This window comes from Lygodium microphyllum, chromosome 6 (assembly GCF_053477565.2).
Source record: "Lygodium microphyllum isolate KBCC chromosome 6, Lygodium_microphyllum_v1.1.10, whole genome shotgun sequence".
Classification (NCBI taxonomy): Eukaryota; Viridiplantae; Streptophyta; class Polypodiopsida; order Schizaeales; family Lygodiaceae; genus Lygodium; species Lygodium microphyllum.
In genome coordinates, this window is record NC_141140.1 from 137,140,490 (window position 1) to 137,158,038 (window position 17,549).

A 17,549-nucleotide genomic window follows, 5' to 3' on the forward strand; every position below is an offset into this window, starting at 1 on the left:
TATGTATCTACCAAAAGAAAAGTGCAGCAAGTTAGAGCCAAAATCCACTAAGTGCATCTTTTTGTTGGCAACATTTTCACCCTTAAGGGATTGTTGTGCAATTAAAGTATCGCAAGTATCTCAACTCTTATGTATTTAAAGAAATCCCACATATGACATCTTGCATATTGAATGCCCAATCAACAAGAGCCTTTTTTTCTTTAAAAATTTGTAAACTTAGTGTACCCTTTCTCTTTTTCTTGGTCCAACTATCAATCCACTATCATAGTGATGTCCTACTCATTCTATAACACCTACTCCACTAACTCATTAGCATACCCTCCATGACCTCAAATACCTTTGAAAATTCATCTTCTATCCACCTTGGTTGCTTTGTTTTTATGTGAGTATTTGTAGGAAGATTGGAACAAGGTGGACAATGCAAAGAGGATCCTCATTAGATTTCATGAGTTGAGGCAAATAGGACCCTTTATTGGACTAGATAAGCTAGGGTAAGGAAGGGGCATCATTGGATTGGATAATATGTGATCAAATTGATGGACCACTTTTCTTTTCAGGGGTTTATGAGGATTTTCCCTTTTTGGGTTAGAAAATTTGGTCTACAAATAGTCTTCCTAGGCCACCTTTGCACATTTGTCCTTTTGCTTAGCATGTTACAAAAGGAGTAGGTAATATGTTGTGAGAACAAAAAAGAACATCCCCTAGAGAAAGATTGAAAGGCACTCCCAATACACGATTACTCAAAATCCAAACCAAGAGATACCACACAATTCTTATCATAACTCAAAGTGTTTGTGCTCATTTGATTAGAAAACATACAAGCCAACTCCTAAGATATCCTAAGAGGCTATAGGAGTTAAGAATCTTTGGACATAATAGAGTGAACCATGGTATTAAGGAGGCATATTCATTAACATCTTATTCATGGATGAAACATATTTCTTTGGCAATAGGAGGGAAACTTTTAGAAAGAGGTATTACATCAAGTAGTGTGAACAAAAAACAACACCTATCCTTGGAAATAACCATAGCATCATATACATAGTCTTCCTCCAAGTACATAATGCTCTCAACCCATGACTCACAAATCAAGAGTATGATCAACATTGCAATCTACTTTAACTTTGCCAAAAGAAGTGGGTAAGTAGAAGCTCTCAAGGATCTATTTGAGAGACCTTAGCTCCAAAGCCTTGGTGATCCCTTGTATTTTACCACCTTCATATTCCTCCACAAGTCGAATTTGAAGTAGCCTCTACACTTCCAAATGAAACCTATGTGATGATTGCAAAGCCTTTAATGTGAGTAGTTGCATGATCCTACCTCCACCTTCAATGCCTTGAAACCACCTTCATCTATTCTTTTTAACATGACTTGACCTCTTCAGGCAACTCAATATTCCCAATATAGTATTATTTCTTTCTTCAAAGGCACAACAACCTCAAAACAACCCAAATCTCTCTACTTTTCAATTCATCTAGCCAAGAATAGCCTTTGTTCTATGTTCAACTTGCCACATATTTGTTTATTTTTGTTACGTAGCTCTCAAAAAGCAAAAACAAATGCTTAGAAAGCTTTATTATTGACTCATTATTAATAAGATTTAGCCTTAACTTTAAAGATTTTTATAATGACTTTTTAAAGAAAAGCTTAACTCCCCATTCACATGCATTGAAGATCATGATGATCTATCCCCCATCCACATGAACTCCTAGATGTAATTGCCAAAATTAACACATCTAGACCTCATCCTCTATGCAATTATGAATTAATTAGGCTTCCCTAATGAAACCCAATGTAAAATATCATTGCCATGGTTCTCGAATGACCATGAGAGTTTATATACCAATTAATTGGACCTTCATGCTATCAACACCAAGTTTATGACAATACACCTATCCACCATGAACTCAAGATACCACGTCTCAAAGCTCTACATCAACCCTAGCCTTTGCATCAAGAACATAATTTTCTCACCATGCCAAGGAAAACCATGCTACTTGATATGAAAAATCCCATTGTGCTAAGCGATAGGAAATTCTTAGTAATCGCTTGCCAAATCTAGTCTACCCTAAAGTCAATCCCTAGGAATTCACTATATGTATACCCTCTATATTGTAAGAAGCTGGGAAGAATAGTGGTTTAGTGTGAAAATAATAGTAATTTCATGTCACACTGACATAGGTATAAAAGGGCCCACATCTAATTTTTTCTCATCTTTTAACACATTGATATATTTTTGTCCTTCTCCTCATTACCTTGTTCTTAGCTTCAATGGCTTCTTACTTCTTTTTGTCTTTCTCTCTCTCCTATTCTAGCCTTTCTCTCTCCTCATCACTCTCTCTTTCTCTCACTTCTACACTCCATCTCTCTCGTGTGTAGTCTTCTCTCTCCTCTTTCTCTATCCCCAGTTCACTTTTTGACAAGTGGTATTAGAGCATTGGCTTCTTCTATTTTGGCTCAAGTTTTCACCATAAGAACCAAATTCAGATAAGTACTATAGGTACTAGACATGGACAGTGACTAGTAGAGGGCTTACATGACATCTACAATTAGATGAAGACTATATTTGGAGATCTTCAAGGACAAATATGGCAGTGGAAGGCTAAAATAGTAGGTCTTCATCAAATTTTCATGCAATTTTGAGGTAACTTGGTCAAATGGGAGTTAACTTGTCTTAGAAGGGAAATAAACTGTGGTTACTTTTCAAGTGGAGCTTCTCTCTCTCTCTCTCTCTCTCTCTCTCTCTCTCTCTCTCTCTCTCTCTTCCAAGCTTTTTTTGGCTAAAGCTTCAATGGTGGCTGCCAAGAAATCCATCAATCTTGCTCCCCAATGGCATCTTCTTACTCTTGCTTCACACTTCTTCTGTTCCTAATCTCTTCCAAGTTGGTAAAACAACCACTCAAGGGAACATTTCCAGCAAGTTCCAAAAAGATTTGAGCCCTAATCTTCCTTCCCTTTATTGAAAACCCTAAAACACAATAGGGCAGCCATAGCTACACACCTGGGAACTTAAAATTCTTCAATCATTGGGACTTCCTAACCTCCAAAGCCTCTCTACTATAATTTTGAAGCTGAATGGACTCCAAGATTGAAGACATTGCAATGATTTCAGTCTATTGAGGATCTTGAAGCTCATATTGAAGGTTTATTTTAGGGCTTTTCTTCAAGAGGTTTGAATCTTTGACATTCAAGTATTCCCAAGGCATTGATTCTTCACGGATTCAAACCATATTGGAGCTTATATGGGCTAATCTTATGGATCTTTAGAGCTTTATGATGGATTCATGATGGATTATGGAGGACATTCCTATTATTTGGATTGAAATCGATATCAATCATCTTCTTCAAGTTTAATCAAGGTATTTCACTTGCTTAATCTCTAAAATCTCTCAATAATCCACTTGCTTTATCTTTTTTACTTGTTGATGAGAGATTCTTCGTCAATTAATTCTTCGAATTGATCAATAGATTAGAGATTAGTGCTCTTTCTATTAATCAAAGCCTATTACATTGAATCTCAAAATTCATTTCAATCTTGTTCCATCATGGATATCATTTACAATTTTTTGATGCATAACCTTGACTTGATTGGTTGATATCCTTTACCCAAGATTGAAATATTATTAAGGGTAAGTACTAGCAATCAGTGAGTCACTAAATTGCATTGGTAAGACCCTCTTCCCATCCATTTTGTCAAAATTTCCATCCTATTGCATTTCATTCAAGAGGTTGAATGGACATTTTTAATAATGCACCTCATGCTAATTGATTAGAGTAGTATAATACTACCATGTTGATATTCCCACCAAGGAAAAAGGTGGATGTTGGGGAAGATAGTGAGACAAAAGAAAGGTGACCCTCCCTCACCATTAAAGATCCCAAAGGGGTGCAACCAACTGACCTGGGAAAACTTTGCCCACCTCTTTGATTCGAAGCCTGTGTAGGGAGCTTTTCCTGCCATTTTATCTCTCACATAGGTAAGTACAATGAGTGGAGAATTTAAGATTGAAACGCTTTCAAAGAATCAAGTACCTTCAAGAGCAAAATAGGGTAAAACAAGAAATTTACATGACATTGTAAGGTATATACACTTTACAGGTACTAACTTCATTACACTAAAGTATAGGTGCATGTACTACAAGGTGCCCACAGATCCTATTCACCCTCTCAAGGTTTGGTAGCTATTTGCAACCACCATTTTACTCTTACATGTGGAAATAGTGTTTACAATTTGAAACAAGGTGTTGGCCTAGATAGTTTAGACTCAGAGATTGAATTGCAGAATTTTCTATCCTAAATCTATAATGATGTGCTATAGTCATCTTAAAGAGGGCATCATTGGCTTTGATTTTGGGAATCAGAGTTTTCTAGCTTGAGTTATAGCCAATTTTTTGACAAGGGATAACACATTACTACACTATTATGGCAGGTCATAAAGGCAAGAATAAGGCTTAGGATGAGTATACATAGCAAATTAGAGATTCTATGCTAGATAATATACCTCAAGAGGGCCCTGAAGAGCCTCAATTTTATGTGAAAATCAGTGTACCTAATAATACCATGTGTGAACATGAGAATAGGTATGCTCAAAGACATATGGAGCTATTATCAAGAGTGGAGTAGATGGTATTGTCTACGAGTCAAACGAAGTCTTCCATTGAGAAGTTGATGGATTCCACTACCCAAACAAAGGATTTCATTGACAAGTTAGTAGAATCTAATGCTCAAATAATGGCTCAAATCTCCCAATGGATGCAAATGCAAATGGGAACCAAAGAAGCTAAGGAGAAAGCTCATTCAAACAATGAACCCTTTGTCCCACTTTAGCCACCTAACCAAAATGATCAGGCTCATGGTATCATTGATCAAAGGGGTATTCCAAATAGTCAATATGAAGTAGGTGAGACTTCACAAAGGCATGATGACTATTTAGGTAGTTTGAATGGTGCTAATTTCCAAGCTTTTGGATTGAATACCCAACTTCCTAGAGGTCCTCTACCAATAAGAAGATTTCATACTAGTTCTCGGCCACCTATTGGGAGAGTTCCATCTTATTTTGGGGATTCCATGCCTAATACTCATGACCAATCTATTTTGGGGTAGAAACCCTTCCATGAAAGAGAGCTAAAAGATAAGATCCTTTTGGCAAAGTACAATAGTCAATCATCTTCACCATCCAATTTAGAGGAATGGATTTTCAAATATTGGAATCTTGATTTTGCATCCTTGCATTTGGAGAGATTTGCGCATATTTGGTGAAGGAGAACATACTTGTAGAGAATTGGGATGCATTCAAGACACTTATGTGGCTAAGATCTTTGTCTCTCCTCTTGAAAAATAGAAATTGGCACGGAGATGGTATGGATTAGAGCAAAGAGGCCTAAGTGTACGAGAGTATACCAACCAATTCCTCAATCTTACCATGTATGCAAAGTATGTAAAGAGCATTAGTGATGAAGCTAAACTCCACAAGTACATGCATGGTTTAGAGACATCCTTATCAACTGATGTTATGGTGCAAATCCCTACCACTCTTTTCAAAGCTATTGAGCTTGTGGAATGCTATGGAAGGAAATATAGAAGAGAGTCCCCATTTCAGCCTAGTTATGGACAGTCAAGGACTATTTTAAAACAGGGACAAGTTGGCAATGTTTATGGCAGTAATCATGCGCCAAGTAGGAGCTTAAGAGTGTCGACTTATCCATCATTCAATGCTTCAAGACCTCAAAGCAATTTCAAGATAGCAAACAGTCCAAGAGTAGATTTCAAACAATGGGACAACAAGCCTATATCTATTTCAGCGATCAGGCCAATGCAATTGTACCTACTGATGAAAATGATGATCTTGAGGAAGAAGTTGGGCAACAATATTTTTATGATCCTACCGACTTTTGTCCTTTTGATCTAGGTTAGGAGTGTTCCTTTTGACCCTGGAGGGATTTATGTGATGAGCCACTTGCTGCCACTAGTTGTTCCATTTCCATGGATGCTTGGACAGGTTCTAAGAGCCCCAATACACTTTGTATGAAGGGTAATATTCATGGGAAGGACATATTCATCCTAATATATAGTGGGAGTATACACAATTTTGTGAATAAGTCCATTATAGAAAATCTAAATTGTTTTCCCATTAACTTACAACATCCCATAAGAGTTCATGTGGCCAATGACATTAGGCAAAATTACTATGGATTTCTCACAGTTGTATATGTAGTTTATCTTTGATGGTACACAACTCATTCATTTACAAGGAATTCCTAGTAAATCAGATTTTCAACTTATCACCATTCAACAACTCAAAAAGGAGTACAAGAGACACTCACAGATATTTGTTTTGCACTTGAATAAAGAGGTTGAAGATTAGTCCACAAATTTAACAAGTCATCCAACCTTGAAAGCTCTTTTTGACGAGTATCGGGATTTATTTGAAGTGCCTACTTCATTGCCTCCTAAGAGAGCAATTGATCACCCCATTGATTTGGAGCCCAACTCAAAGCCAATCAATAAGCCACCTTACAAATTGTCCAAGTGCAAGCATGAAGCAGTAGCCAAGTAAATCAAGGAGCTCCTTGAAATGGGATTCATTAAACCTAATTCTTCACCCTATGCATCTCTGTTCTTGTTAGTTAAAAACAAAGATAGATCTTTTAGGATGTGTATTGATTACAGGGATCTTAACAAGATCACAGTGAATGTTAACCCCAACACGAAGAAAGCAAAAGGAAATAAAAAAGATGCACTGGAAAAAAGGTAGCCCAACAAAAGAAAGAAGAAAAGAAAAGGCCAAAAGCACAGGGGCAACCTTAAAAAGCCCAAGGCAAATGCAAAAGGGAAAATGCGCATTTTAAAATACAAATGTGCACCCTGAAATCTTGTAGAAGAGTGCCAAGTGGTGGAAGATCTGGAAAGCTAAAATAGAAGACAAAGACAAAGGCCAAGGCAAAGAGAAATGGAAGACAAAGGCGCACAAGGAAAAGCACAAGTCAAAACTTGTGTAAAATAGCGCAAGCACATCATGGTTTAATTCAAGGAGCGTCGGGCTCTCACCCGTGCAATTTGTAAATGTAGACGGGCAGTGGAAAGGAAGCTAGGAAGAAAGAAGAACAATGGGAAAAGGGCCTAGGCTACGGCCGGCCATGTAAAAAAGGGGAAAATGGGATGACCGCCCAAAACAAAATTAGGGTTTTGTATATAAAGTTGAAAAGTGAATGAGAAGCTCATTCTTGTGTGTGGCAGAAAGTGGCTCTCCTCTTCTTCTTCTTCTTCTTCTTCTTCTTCTTCTTGCTTACTTGAGCTTGTGCTTGAGAGAGGGAGTGTGAGAGTGTGAGGGAGTGAGTGTGTGAGGGTAAGGGACCGTGGGGTGGAGAAGCTCTCCATCTTCTCCTCTCTTCTTCTCTTCTCTTCTCTTCTCTTCTCTTGGTCGCGTGATGGAGCTTGGAGCGTGGAGCTTGAGGATGGAGCTTGCTTAAAGCTTGCACTTGGATCATGGAGCTACCGGAGTGCGCGGGAGAGGAGGTAACTCAAACGGCATGGAGGTAAGCTCACTACACCCATAGATATGGATGGCGTGTCGGTTATGTGAGAGGTAGCCATTAGTGCTCGGCTTGGAACGCTTGAAACAATAAGCGGTCCGTGGGTCTTGGCAGTTGAGCGAAAGCTCCCACATTTTGGTTCCGTTTTGCCGAGACCAATGGATTCAAGCCTTGAGTGCTTGCGCGCTTCGAATCGAGCATCGAAGTAAGGGTTTTCCCCAAACCGGTCCTTGAGATAGGTAGGAAGTGAGGGGGTTGAAGATGGTATTCGATCTCCTTGACAATTAGGTTTTTTGCTTTTTTGAGATTTATGTTGTGAGATGGAGTAGTGTAGGTATTTACTTTGTGATTTGGATGCATTAGAGTAGGAGAAAACAAAGAAAAAAAAAGAAAATAAGCATTAGGGTTTACTGTTGCAAAACAAGGCAAAAACAGGGCAAAAATCGTGCAAAAAATGGTAAAAAGCTCGCATGCCTAAGATCGGCAAGTGAGTGATTGGGGGTATCAATACCATACCCGGGAAGGGATATAAGGGCCAAGAGTGGAAAGAAAGGCCACATTGTGCATTGCAAGATTTTAGGAGAGCAGGAGAGAAGAGGAAAGCTTCGTGAGTGGATCCACTTCAATCTTGTCATCCGAGAGATATTTGTCCAGCCCAGGTAATTCTACACCTTTCCCTACATGAGTAGGATGGATCTGGAGCTACTTGACTAGGGGGAAGGCCTCCAACGCTCGGCATGGCAAATTTCGTGAGGTCCGACGAAAAACGTGCCGTGCTCGGCGTGTCCGAGTGATGTTGATTCTGGGCCGAGTCCTAGAATTGGCCCTCGGACCATCCGACTCGGCCCTCGGCCACTTGGTCCTCTGACCATTCGGCCACTACCACTCGGACACCCACCGCTCGGCCTGTCCGAATTGAGCACTCGAACTACCTTGGAATTTGGCCCTCGACCCTCCTGACTCGGCCTCGGTCCACTCGGTCCTTGGACATCTAGGTTCAGACTGGCCGAATTTGGCATTCAAATAGTTACATACAGCCCCTTCTACTCGACCCTCGGAGGGGCCGAATCAGGCACTTGGCCCCTGCAATTTTGACCAGCTAGATCGAGTAAAAATTTTGATCAAATTTTCAAAAATTTGACCTGACCCGGCTAGAACTCAGTAACACAAATTATCGAAAGCCCTTAAGACGCTCAAAACTTGACTCTGGCACACAGCATAGGCAAAATCGTAGGGCGCAGCCACTTAGCAGCTTGAAGTAATCAGCAGCAAGACCCAGAGACCTAGACGCAAAGCGCTGAGCAGTTAAAACCTGATTGGCCAAAAATGAACACGGCAACATATTAGAAAGGCACTGAACCCCGTTAAGGTGGCCAGAAAAGTGACCAGCAAGCCTATCAGGCCCGAACAAAGCGAGAGTGCATAAGATGCTTCAAGTAGCTTGCTGCACTTACTACAAATTTCCACACTTAAATGCACTTAAAGAAATTGAAAGCCTGACTGAGCACAAGTGCACGAGTAGCGACATGTGCACTAAGTGACCATAAAGTGAGGGTTGCATGAAGGAACTCACTCAGATAAACCTCTCAAGGACCTCGCCAGTAGGAGAGGACCCCCGTAGAGGAAGCTGTGCCTCCTCCGCACCTCCCCCAAGTAGATTGGAGAGAAGACGTGCACCGTGACAGGTCCTCCAAATTAGACCCTAGCGTAGTAATGGCTCTACATGAACATGGATTCTCACTAACGAAAGAGCAACCAAAATCCCATGCCCGGACCAAGAGAAACAGAGACCCTAGAACCTCAATGGGCCAATCTAGCCAGCAAGGGCAAAAAGGCCACACTACAAAAACACATACATGTTGCATTCGTACTGCATCTAGTCAAAGCGAAAAGCAACAATATCAAGCTACAATAGCGAGAATGACTGGATATGACAGTCCTGACAATAGATGCTCCTTGAATAGCACTACACGGACGAGCCAAGACATCAGTGGAGAGTCCACATCTGGTCGTGCACTTGGGGACTCAAGGGCATTTGTCAGAAGGCTTAAATTTACAAGCCAAGACCCGAAAGATGAAGACACGGTACCACCTGCTTATCTAAGGGTCAAACTCACTGCGAAAAGAGAGCATACTATCAATGCTCTGATTGATAAAGGAGTAGATTTTAATGTCTTGACCTATGAGGCATGGACCCTACTAGGCCAACCAGAGAGCTGACACCGACTACTGCAACTCTTAGCCTTTATGGGGGACCTTCACAAGCACTCATAGGGAAGTGCAATATCCTTGCAACAATCGAAACTGAGAGCTTGCCTATCCTATTTCATGTTCCTCCAAATAGTGCTAAATATGGTAAGGAAACCCTCCTGGGAAGACCCTTCAAAACGACAACCAAATGTGAGGCTGACTATGTAGCTCAGAGGATACACCTGACACTATCGGGTGTGAGGATAGTCACAACCTTTAGCAAGGGTGACCTCATTGAACCTTGAGGGAAAGGCAAGGAAGGTGCTGACGTAACAGCCAAGCCTAGTAATGAGAGCAAGGAGTTGTGGGAGGAGTTGATGCAAGCGCAGGTTGAACGGAGAGAACCAGTGAGTGAGGCCATACTTGAAGCAAAAAGGTCATGAGACAAGGCCAAGGATAGAATTAGGACTTATAGATATCGTACAAGACCATGAAAGAAGCCCAAGCCTTATAGACGAAGGCATTGATGGAGAGCTAGCACAACGCCTCGATGGATTTCCAAGGCGTTGCTTCGTGCTCAAGGGTATTATGCAGGCAACCGATGGATTTGGGTACCAAAACCCCCTGCTAAACCACCTCTGCCAGAAGCCCAAATTATGTCAAAAGCAAAGAGGCGTAGAAGGAAACCTAAACTGAAATCCAAGTCTCGAACCAAAAATATTGGAGCAATTGAGCCCCTCACGATTGAAATCAAGAAACCGAACAGGACCTATCAAAACTTAGATCCTCAACCTACCGTGCTTAGCAAGCAGATATCGGAGGTAACTGTCGAGCATGCACGAGGTCCACTAGTGGCCAAGGAGCCTTTGATTCTCCAAGAGGATAATAGGCATCATAGGCACAACATCGCTCATGGCAAGGCTGATCGCTCACAACAAAGCAAATGGCACAATTGTCCAATAGTCTCGAGCAAGTCATTCAACCAATGCCAAGTCCACCTAAGAGTCCTAGATCTCCTACATCCTCTTTTTCCAAACGGCCACAAGAAGCACAATAGCGGTCATCAATGGTGGCTACTCACTCCCAATCTCTATCTCCATCAAAGCTTCCAACTATCCAAGAGGGGAGACATGACACTAGTCGTAGCTCTCGGCCCAAGGATATGCATGTGCAACCCAATGTGACCAGATCAACTCATGTTCGATCTACACAAATGAATGCTCAAATAGCAACAAAAGATGTGACCACTTTCGATCGCCCTAAGGACTGGACACTGCAATCCACCAATAGTAGCAAGTCCACTGAACTAGCTGCTAGTACTTCAAATCAAGGATCATAGCAGTCATAGCCCTTGGCCATGACAATGCCCCTTGCGGAACGTGTCCTTAGTAGTTTGCCTGTGGAGGAGATGTCGCAACCAACTCCATTAACAACTCCAGAACTTCCAAGGTGCCTAAAGCCTAGGCTGGAGGAGTTAAACACATGGGAATTGGCAGAAGACCTATACTCTTCTAAAGAGGAGACAGTTGTACCCTCACAACCTGGCGAGGCTAGTCAGCAAGCCACAGCTACGACCCATGTGGACACCCTAGAGACAGGAAACGCTAAGGTTCTCAACCAAGCACAACAACGGTTGACCTAGTCCAGGGTCCTGAGTCGTTGAGAGATGCACCTTCACTGACCAAGACAAAGAGGAGAAAACAACGAAAACAACAGTTGCAGATGGTTGTGGATCCCAAGAACATTGAGACGAAGAGTGCTGGAGAGTTGATGAATAAAGCATCGAGTCCACCCACCAATGAACCCATTGATGCCTCTCCTAATAGCGGTGAAACCTCAGACACATCCGTGTGCTTTGAAAAATCAAAGCAGTCGTTACCATCAATAGCTGCTTGCAACACTCAATCCACTGACAATAGAACTTGCATTGACCAGTCAAGAGTGGATATAACACTGTCACAACAGGGTGACAAACCTATACCAATCACATCCAAGGAAAACCATGACGCAATAATGAAGCCTTAGGAGAAACACGGAAACCCCAAGAGCGTCAGACATCCTAGCGTTGACCGATCCTGCTCATCTAGGCTTGAGCCCCCAGCTACGCTAAAGCCCAGGCAAACTCCTAGAACCTTGCATAAGATAGCAACCGAGCAAGCCCTCGTTGAACATAGAAGTATCACCGAATGCTTAACTAAGTTGGATGCCAAGCTCAAGGTGTTCGCACGTGTCTATGTCTTGGTAGACATGTGTGCATTCCCTAAAGAGCAGCTCGGAGAATACTTGCCATTTCCCTTATCTTGGGAAGAGCAAGAACATCTTGACGAGCACTATAACAGGCTCCTGTATGAACGCATGCTACTCATCTCGGGCGAGGAAGCCGACGAACTACGCTTAACTGTCACATTCAATGATGCGCTCTGCCAACCAAATCTATTAGAGATAGAGCAATTAAAGCGACTGTTAGAGGGCCGAAGTTAATTTGAACAGCGTTGGTGTGAAAACCGTGTTGCAATGGCCGAACTAGGAGCTCAGATCATGACAGTCTCTGAGGAGCGATTGGCCAAATGGCGATCTCAAAGAGACCCAACCTATGTGGCACCAACTTCCCTTTGAGTGTTGACTGCCATTCGGGGTACGAACTTGGCTGAACCTAGCCAAGAGAACTCTCTGTTTGATAAGGTTCTCACTGAGAAGGAGTTACATGTCGCCAGTAGACTCGGGCAAGGTTCCATGCTACTCTATCGATATTGAGTAAGCTGCCACGTGTACTAGGTGTGTGTGCCACACTCCAGTACAATCCCGAGTTCTACAATTGGTTTTTATCCTCATGAAGTGACATGGATTCGTAAATAAATATATATATGAACACTGATTTTTGTGTCACCCTGTATAGACACTATCAACACACATAAGCAATAATAGTCAAGCGCAAACAGAAGAGTTGGGGCCAACTGGCTAGGCTCGTCCGGTCCCCCTCTCACATGACCATTTTCACCTCCGAGCGAAGGGTATGCACCCCTCATTGCCCCCGTGGAAAGCCCTGACCAACATCTCTGAAGATGTAAGCAGGGTGCAGTCCCTTTCTATACACCTTTCCCTTTCCAGTCCATCTTTCCGAGGATGAGCCCTGCGCAAATTCATGACCACCAGTCGATGTAACTCGGCATGAGCCAAGATCTGCTAATGGCGAGAGGCTAAGTCAACATCATCACAGGGGCCACCCCGCTACGACGAGCATAGCCCTCCGCCTCTTCTAGTCATATGCATTTGATAGCCCACACTATAATTCTGCCCATGCGAACAGTCTTATTCTGTATCAAGGCCTAACCCTTGGTTTGCATATTGCAGGTCCCCTACAAGAAAAACATGGAAAACCTAGGGTAGGTGGCTTGTAGAGACGCTCTCCGTAGACGATGGGAACATGCGGCACATGCCCCTCCACCACCGGTGCGCTATGTGCCCACCCTTAAAAGGTATGTGAAGAAGCGAGGTCCTAAACGACACTGTCCCCGACGAAGGCCGAAGAATCCCCAAGCCAAGAAAGTCGAGACTCAAAGAAATGTGCAGCATGTGGCAATGCTAGTTGCACAGACCCCCAATGTACGCTCGAGCACCAGGTACTCACGGAAAGAAAGGGCGGCTCGAGACAGGGAAGAATTTGATGAATTATTTAAAGGCATTTTGGAAATGGTGGTAGCCCGGGACTACACCATTCATGTCCCGGCCGACATGTTCCCTACCCAGCCTCACAGGAGTCCCACACCAACACCACCCCAGTCACCTAACCAACCGGACTCACCCCGCCTAGTACAAATCGACTAAGCCCCTATGATGTACAAGTAGCTTGACAAGTCATCATGCCATAACGTTTTGTCTTTTGATGAGTAAAGGGGCAAGATCCCCACTTGTACACACTTCCCTTACCTCTCGTTAATGTATGTGACCTTAACAAGCAATGAAATAGGCATCCCAATAAACATCATAGCATTCTAAAAAATTATGTCTTAACATGATTGCATTTGTTCAACGTACTTAATGCAAGCAAGCATATACTCTCACGAAGTGACAAGTAGATGCAGGATGAGACAGGTCTTCATGCACACGTGTTCAACGGCCAGGCCACTACAAGACCACCAACCGCACAAAGGATCGCAACAAAGCCACGCTGCTGAACGTGAAAAATCATCCTTGCGAGTGCCCACATCGCACGAACCAAAGCATAGTCATGGGCTACACTCCCTTCTTGGGCTAAGCTCTATAGTGAGCTCATGACGGGTGTCACTGCAATCGCACCAATATCACCACAATGGCTCCCCTAGCAACGAGGCTAGGGCAAAATCAACACGGTCATATCCATTTCCTGAGCCTCCGAGGCTTGGCATGTCCCGATCTATTGAAAGGCTCATAGTCTCCGCATATTGCAATGGTTGTATTGTGGCAAAAAAAAAAGAGGGGGACGGAAGGACAAGAAAAGAGAAGAAAACAAAAGAACGAAAAAATAAAAAGCACCCACGATCACAACACCTCACCTAGGGGCCCTCAAATTAGGTGTGTCCAGTGCCTTGGTCGGTTGGCTCCGCCCCTAGCACCCCCACAATAGTTCAGGGCACCTCAAGGGCAGGACATACCTAGGGAGCCTGTCTCGCCTATGGTTAGACATGTCACCCTGACCCACTCACACAATCCCCCCTTGCCCTCTACCTTAATACCATTGCAATCAATTGTGGTAAGCCTTGCACGAATGGCCATGAAAAGTCCACCATCCTCATCACACAGGCCCAATGTCCCCAAGCTACTAATAGGGAAATACCCCTGTGTTCTATTATGTTAGGTTGTGCAATCACAATGTACAGGATGTCGCATATGTCTACACGTGTACTTCTTTCCATCCAAGACGACTTTGCTTAATCCACACATCATTAGGCGAAACCAGCCTGCGGTCTTCTACCTACGTAATATCTAAGTATGCACAGGCACTCACATAATATCTGCACCAAAGTATACACATAGTTTGGGTCCTCAAGTGCAAGACAATACTCAGGCTCTCTTCGAGTTTGACCTATCTCCCAAACTAATTAAAATATGTCTTCTGCATGCTAAGAAGACTAGTACTACCCCTTAGGGAGCGACCACCTGAGAGGTTTTCCAATTGCAGGTATTAAAGACTCTAACGAAAGCGCCGTCAGCTCTCCATCAACTCTCAACTCTGAACTCTTGTCCTTTACTTCATCATACAAACCACCAGAGAATCATCACGAGAAAAATCCACCATGAGCATTCCACGAACACCAACCCCTGTGCTAGCTATGAGTGGCCATTCCCAACAAAGAGTAGCCCTATTGCCACTTACAACAATCATATCACTAGCCAATCGGAACAACACAGTGCCACCAACGACCTTCATCCGCACCAACATCAGAACTCCCCCAAGGCAAACCACCACAGTCCCTTCCACCCACATCTTCGGTGCAAGCTCCGCATGCTACCTTCGACGAAGAGTGCCATGGAACTGGCACTCGTCTAGGAGGGGGGTAATGTTAACCCCAACACGAAGAAAGCAAAAGGAAATAAAAAAGACGCAAGACAAAGGCATAAAAAAGGTAGCCCGACAGAAGAAAGAAGAAAAGAAAAGGCCAAAAGCACAGGGGCAACCTTAAAAATCCCAAGGCAAATGCAAAAGGGAAATGCGCATTTTCAAATACAAAGGGGCACCCTGAAATCTTGTAGAAGAGTGCCAGGCGGTGGAAGATCCGGAAAGCTAAAACAGAAGACAAAGACAAAGGCCAAGGCAGAGAGAAATGGAAGACAAAAGCACACAAGGAAAAGCTCAGGTCAAAACTTGTGTAAAAAAGCGCAAGCGCATCATGGTTTAATTCAAGGAGTGCCAGGCTCTCACCCGTGCAATTTGTAAATCAAGACGGGTAGTGGAAAGGAAGCTAGGAAGAAAGAAGAACAATGGGAAAAGGGCCTAGGCTACGACTGGCCATGTAAAATAGGGAAAAAGGGGATGACCGCCTAAAAGGGATTTAGGGTTTTGTATATAAAGTTGAAAAGTAAATGAGAAGCTCATTCTTGTGTGTGGCAAAAAGTGGCTCTCCTCTTCTTCTTCTTCTTCTTCTTCTTCTTCTTTTTCTTCTTGCTTGCTTGAGCTTGTGCTTGAGAGAGGGAGTGTGAGAGTGTGAGGGAGTGAGTGTGTGAGGGTGAGGGACCGTGGGGTGGAGAAGCTCTCCATCTTCTCCTCTCTTCTTCTCTTCTCTTCTCTTCTCTTCTCTTCTCTTCTCTTCTCTTCTCTTCTCACGGTGATGGAGCTTGGAGTGTGGAGCTTGAGGATGGAGCTTGCTTAAAGCTTGCACTTGGATCGTGGAGCTACCGAAGTGCGCGGGAGAGGAGGTAAGTCAAACAGCATGGAGGTAAGCTCAGTACACCCGTAGATATGGATGGCGCGTCGGTTATGTGAGAGGTAGCCATTAGTGCTCGACTTGGAACACTTGAAACAATAAGTGGTCCGTGGGTCTTGGCGGTTGAGCGAAAGCTCCTACAGTGAAGAACGGGTACCCCATACCCAGAATTGATGATTTTCTTGATGAGCTCCAGGGGGCTAGATTCTTTACAAAGATTGACTTGAGTTCATGGTATCATCAAATCTGTATTCAAGAGGGTGATGAAGTCAAGACTACTTTTTGGACTAATCGAGGACTCTATCATTTCCTAGTGAAGCCATTTGAGCTTTTAAATGCTCCAGCTACCTTCTAGAGTTTGACGAATAAGATTTTGTAACATTTCCTCTTTTAGTTTGTCTTTGTCTTCTTTGATGGCATTTTGATATATAGTAAGACCCTTCAGGACCATCTATCACACATGAGAAAGGTGAAAGGTGAGAAGGATCGAAGCTTGCACTCGAGAGCTATGGCGGGAGAGCAAGAGCAAGAAAGAGAGAGACAAGAAATGGGAACTCCAACAGTCACAATGTGTGACCGGGCCTTCCTTTATTCAAACTATCACTAAAAGAATAAAGAATAAAGTGATGGTGAGTTGAAAGGTGAGAAGGATCAAAGCTTGCACTCGAGAGCTATGGTAGGAGAGCAAGAGCAAGAAAGAGAGAGACAGGAAATGGGAACTCCAACAGTCACAATGTGTGACAGGGCCTTCCTTTATTCAAACTGTCACTAAAAGAATAAAGAATAAAGTGACGGTGACGGGCGCCCGCCACCTGCAGTGTGCAGTGGCAGTGACTGTCAGTGTAGTAATACACACGTGGCTAGGCAGAGGCGCCTTTACCCCCAACAACCTCCCACTTAAAGGTGAATCTACCTGAGTGAGGAGTGAAAAGAAAAAGAAAAAGACAGTACAACATGTACACATGTACAATGGGATGAGGAAAGACGTCATCTCATCCCATGCCCATCAACCTCCTGAGGAAGGCAAAGCGCTCTGTAGAGAGGCTTTTTGTGAGCATATCTGCAGGATGCTGGTCAGTCAAGATCTTGACAAGATCAACAGACTTGTCCTCAACGACCCCACATATGAAGTGATATCTAACCTCAATGTGTTTCCTCTTCGCATGAAAGACCAGATTCTTGGCTAACTAAATAGCACTCATAGAATCCGAATGCAATGTAGGGGTAGCATCAATACCAAGGTCAGCAACCAAACAACCCAACTAAATGGCCTCCTTGCAAGCCTTAGTGGCTACAACATAATCGACCCCTGTAGTAGAAAGGGCCTGCATTTTTGCACCTTGGATATCCAAGAAACAACACCTCCATCATAGGTGAATACATTGCTGGAAGTGGACTTCCTACTATATGCATGTCCTACATAATC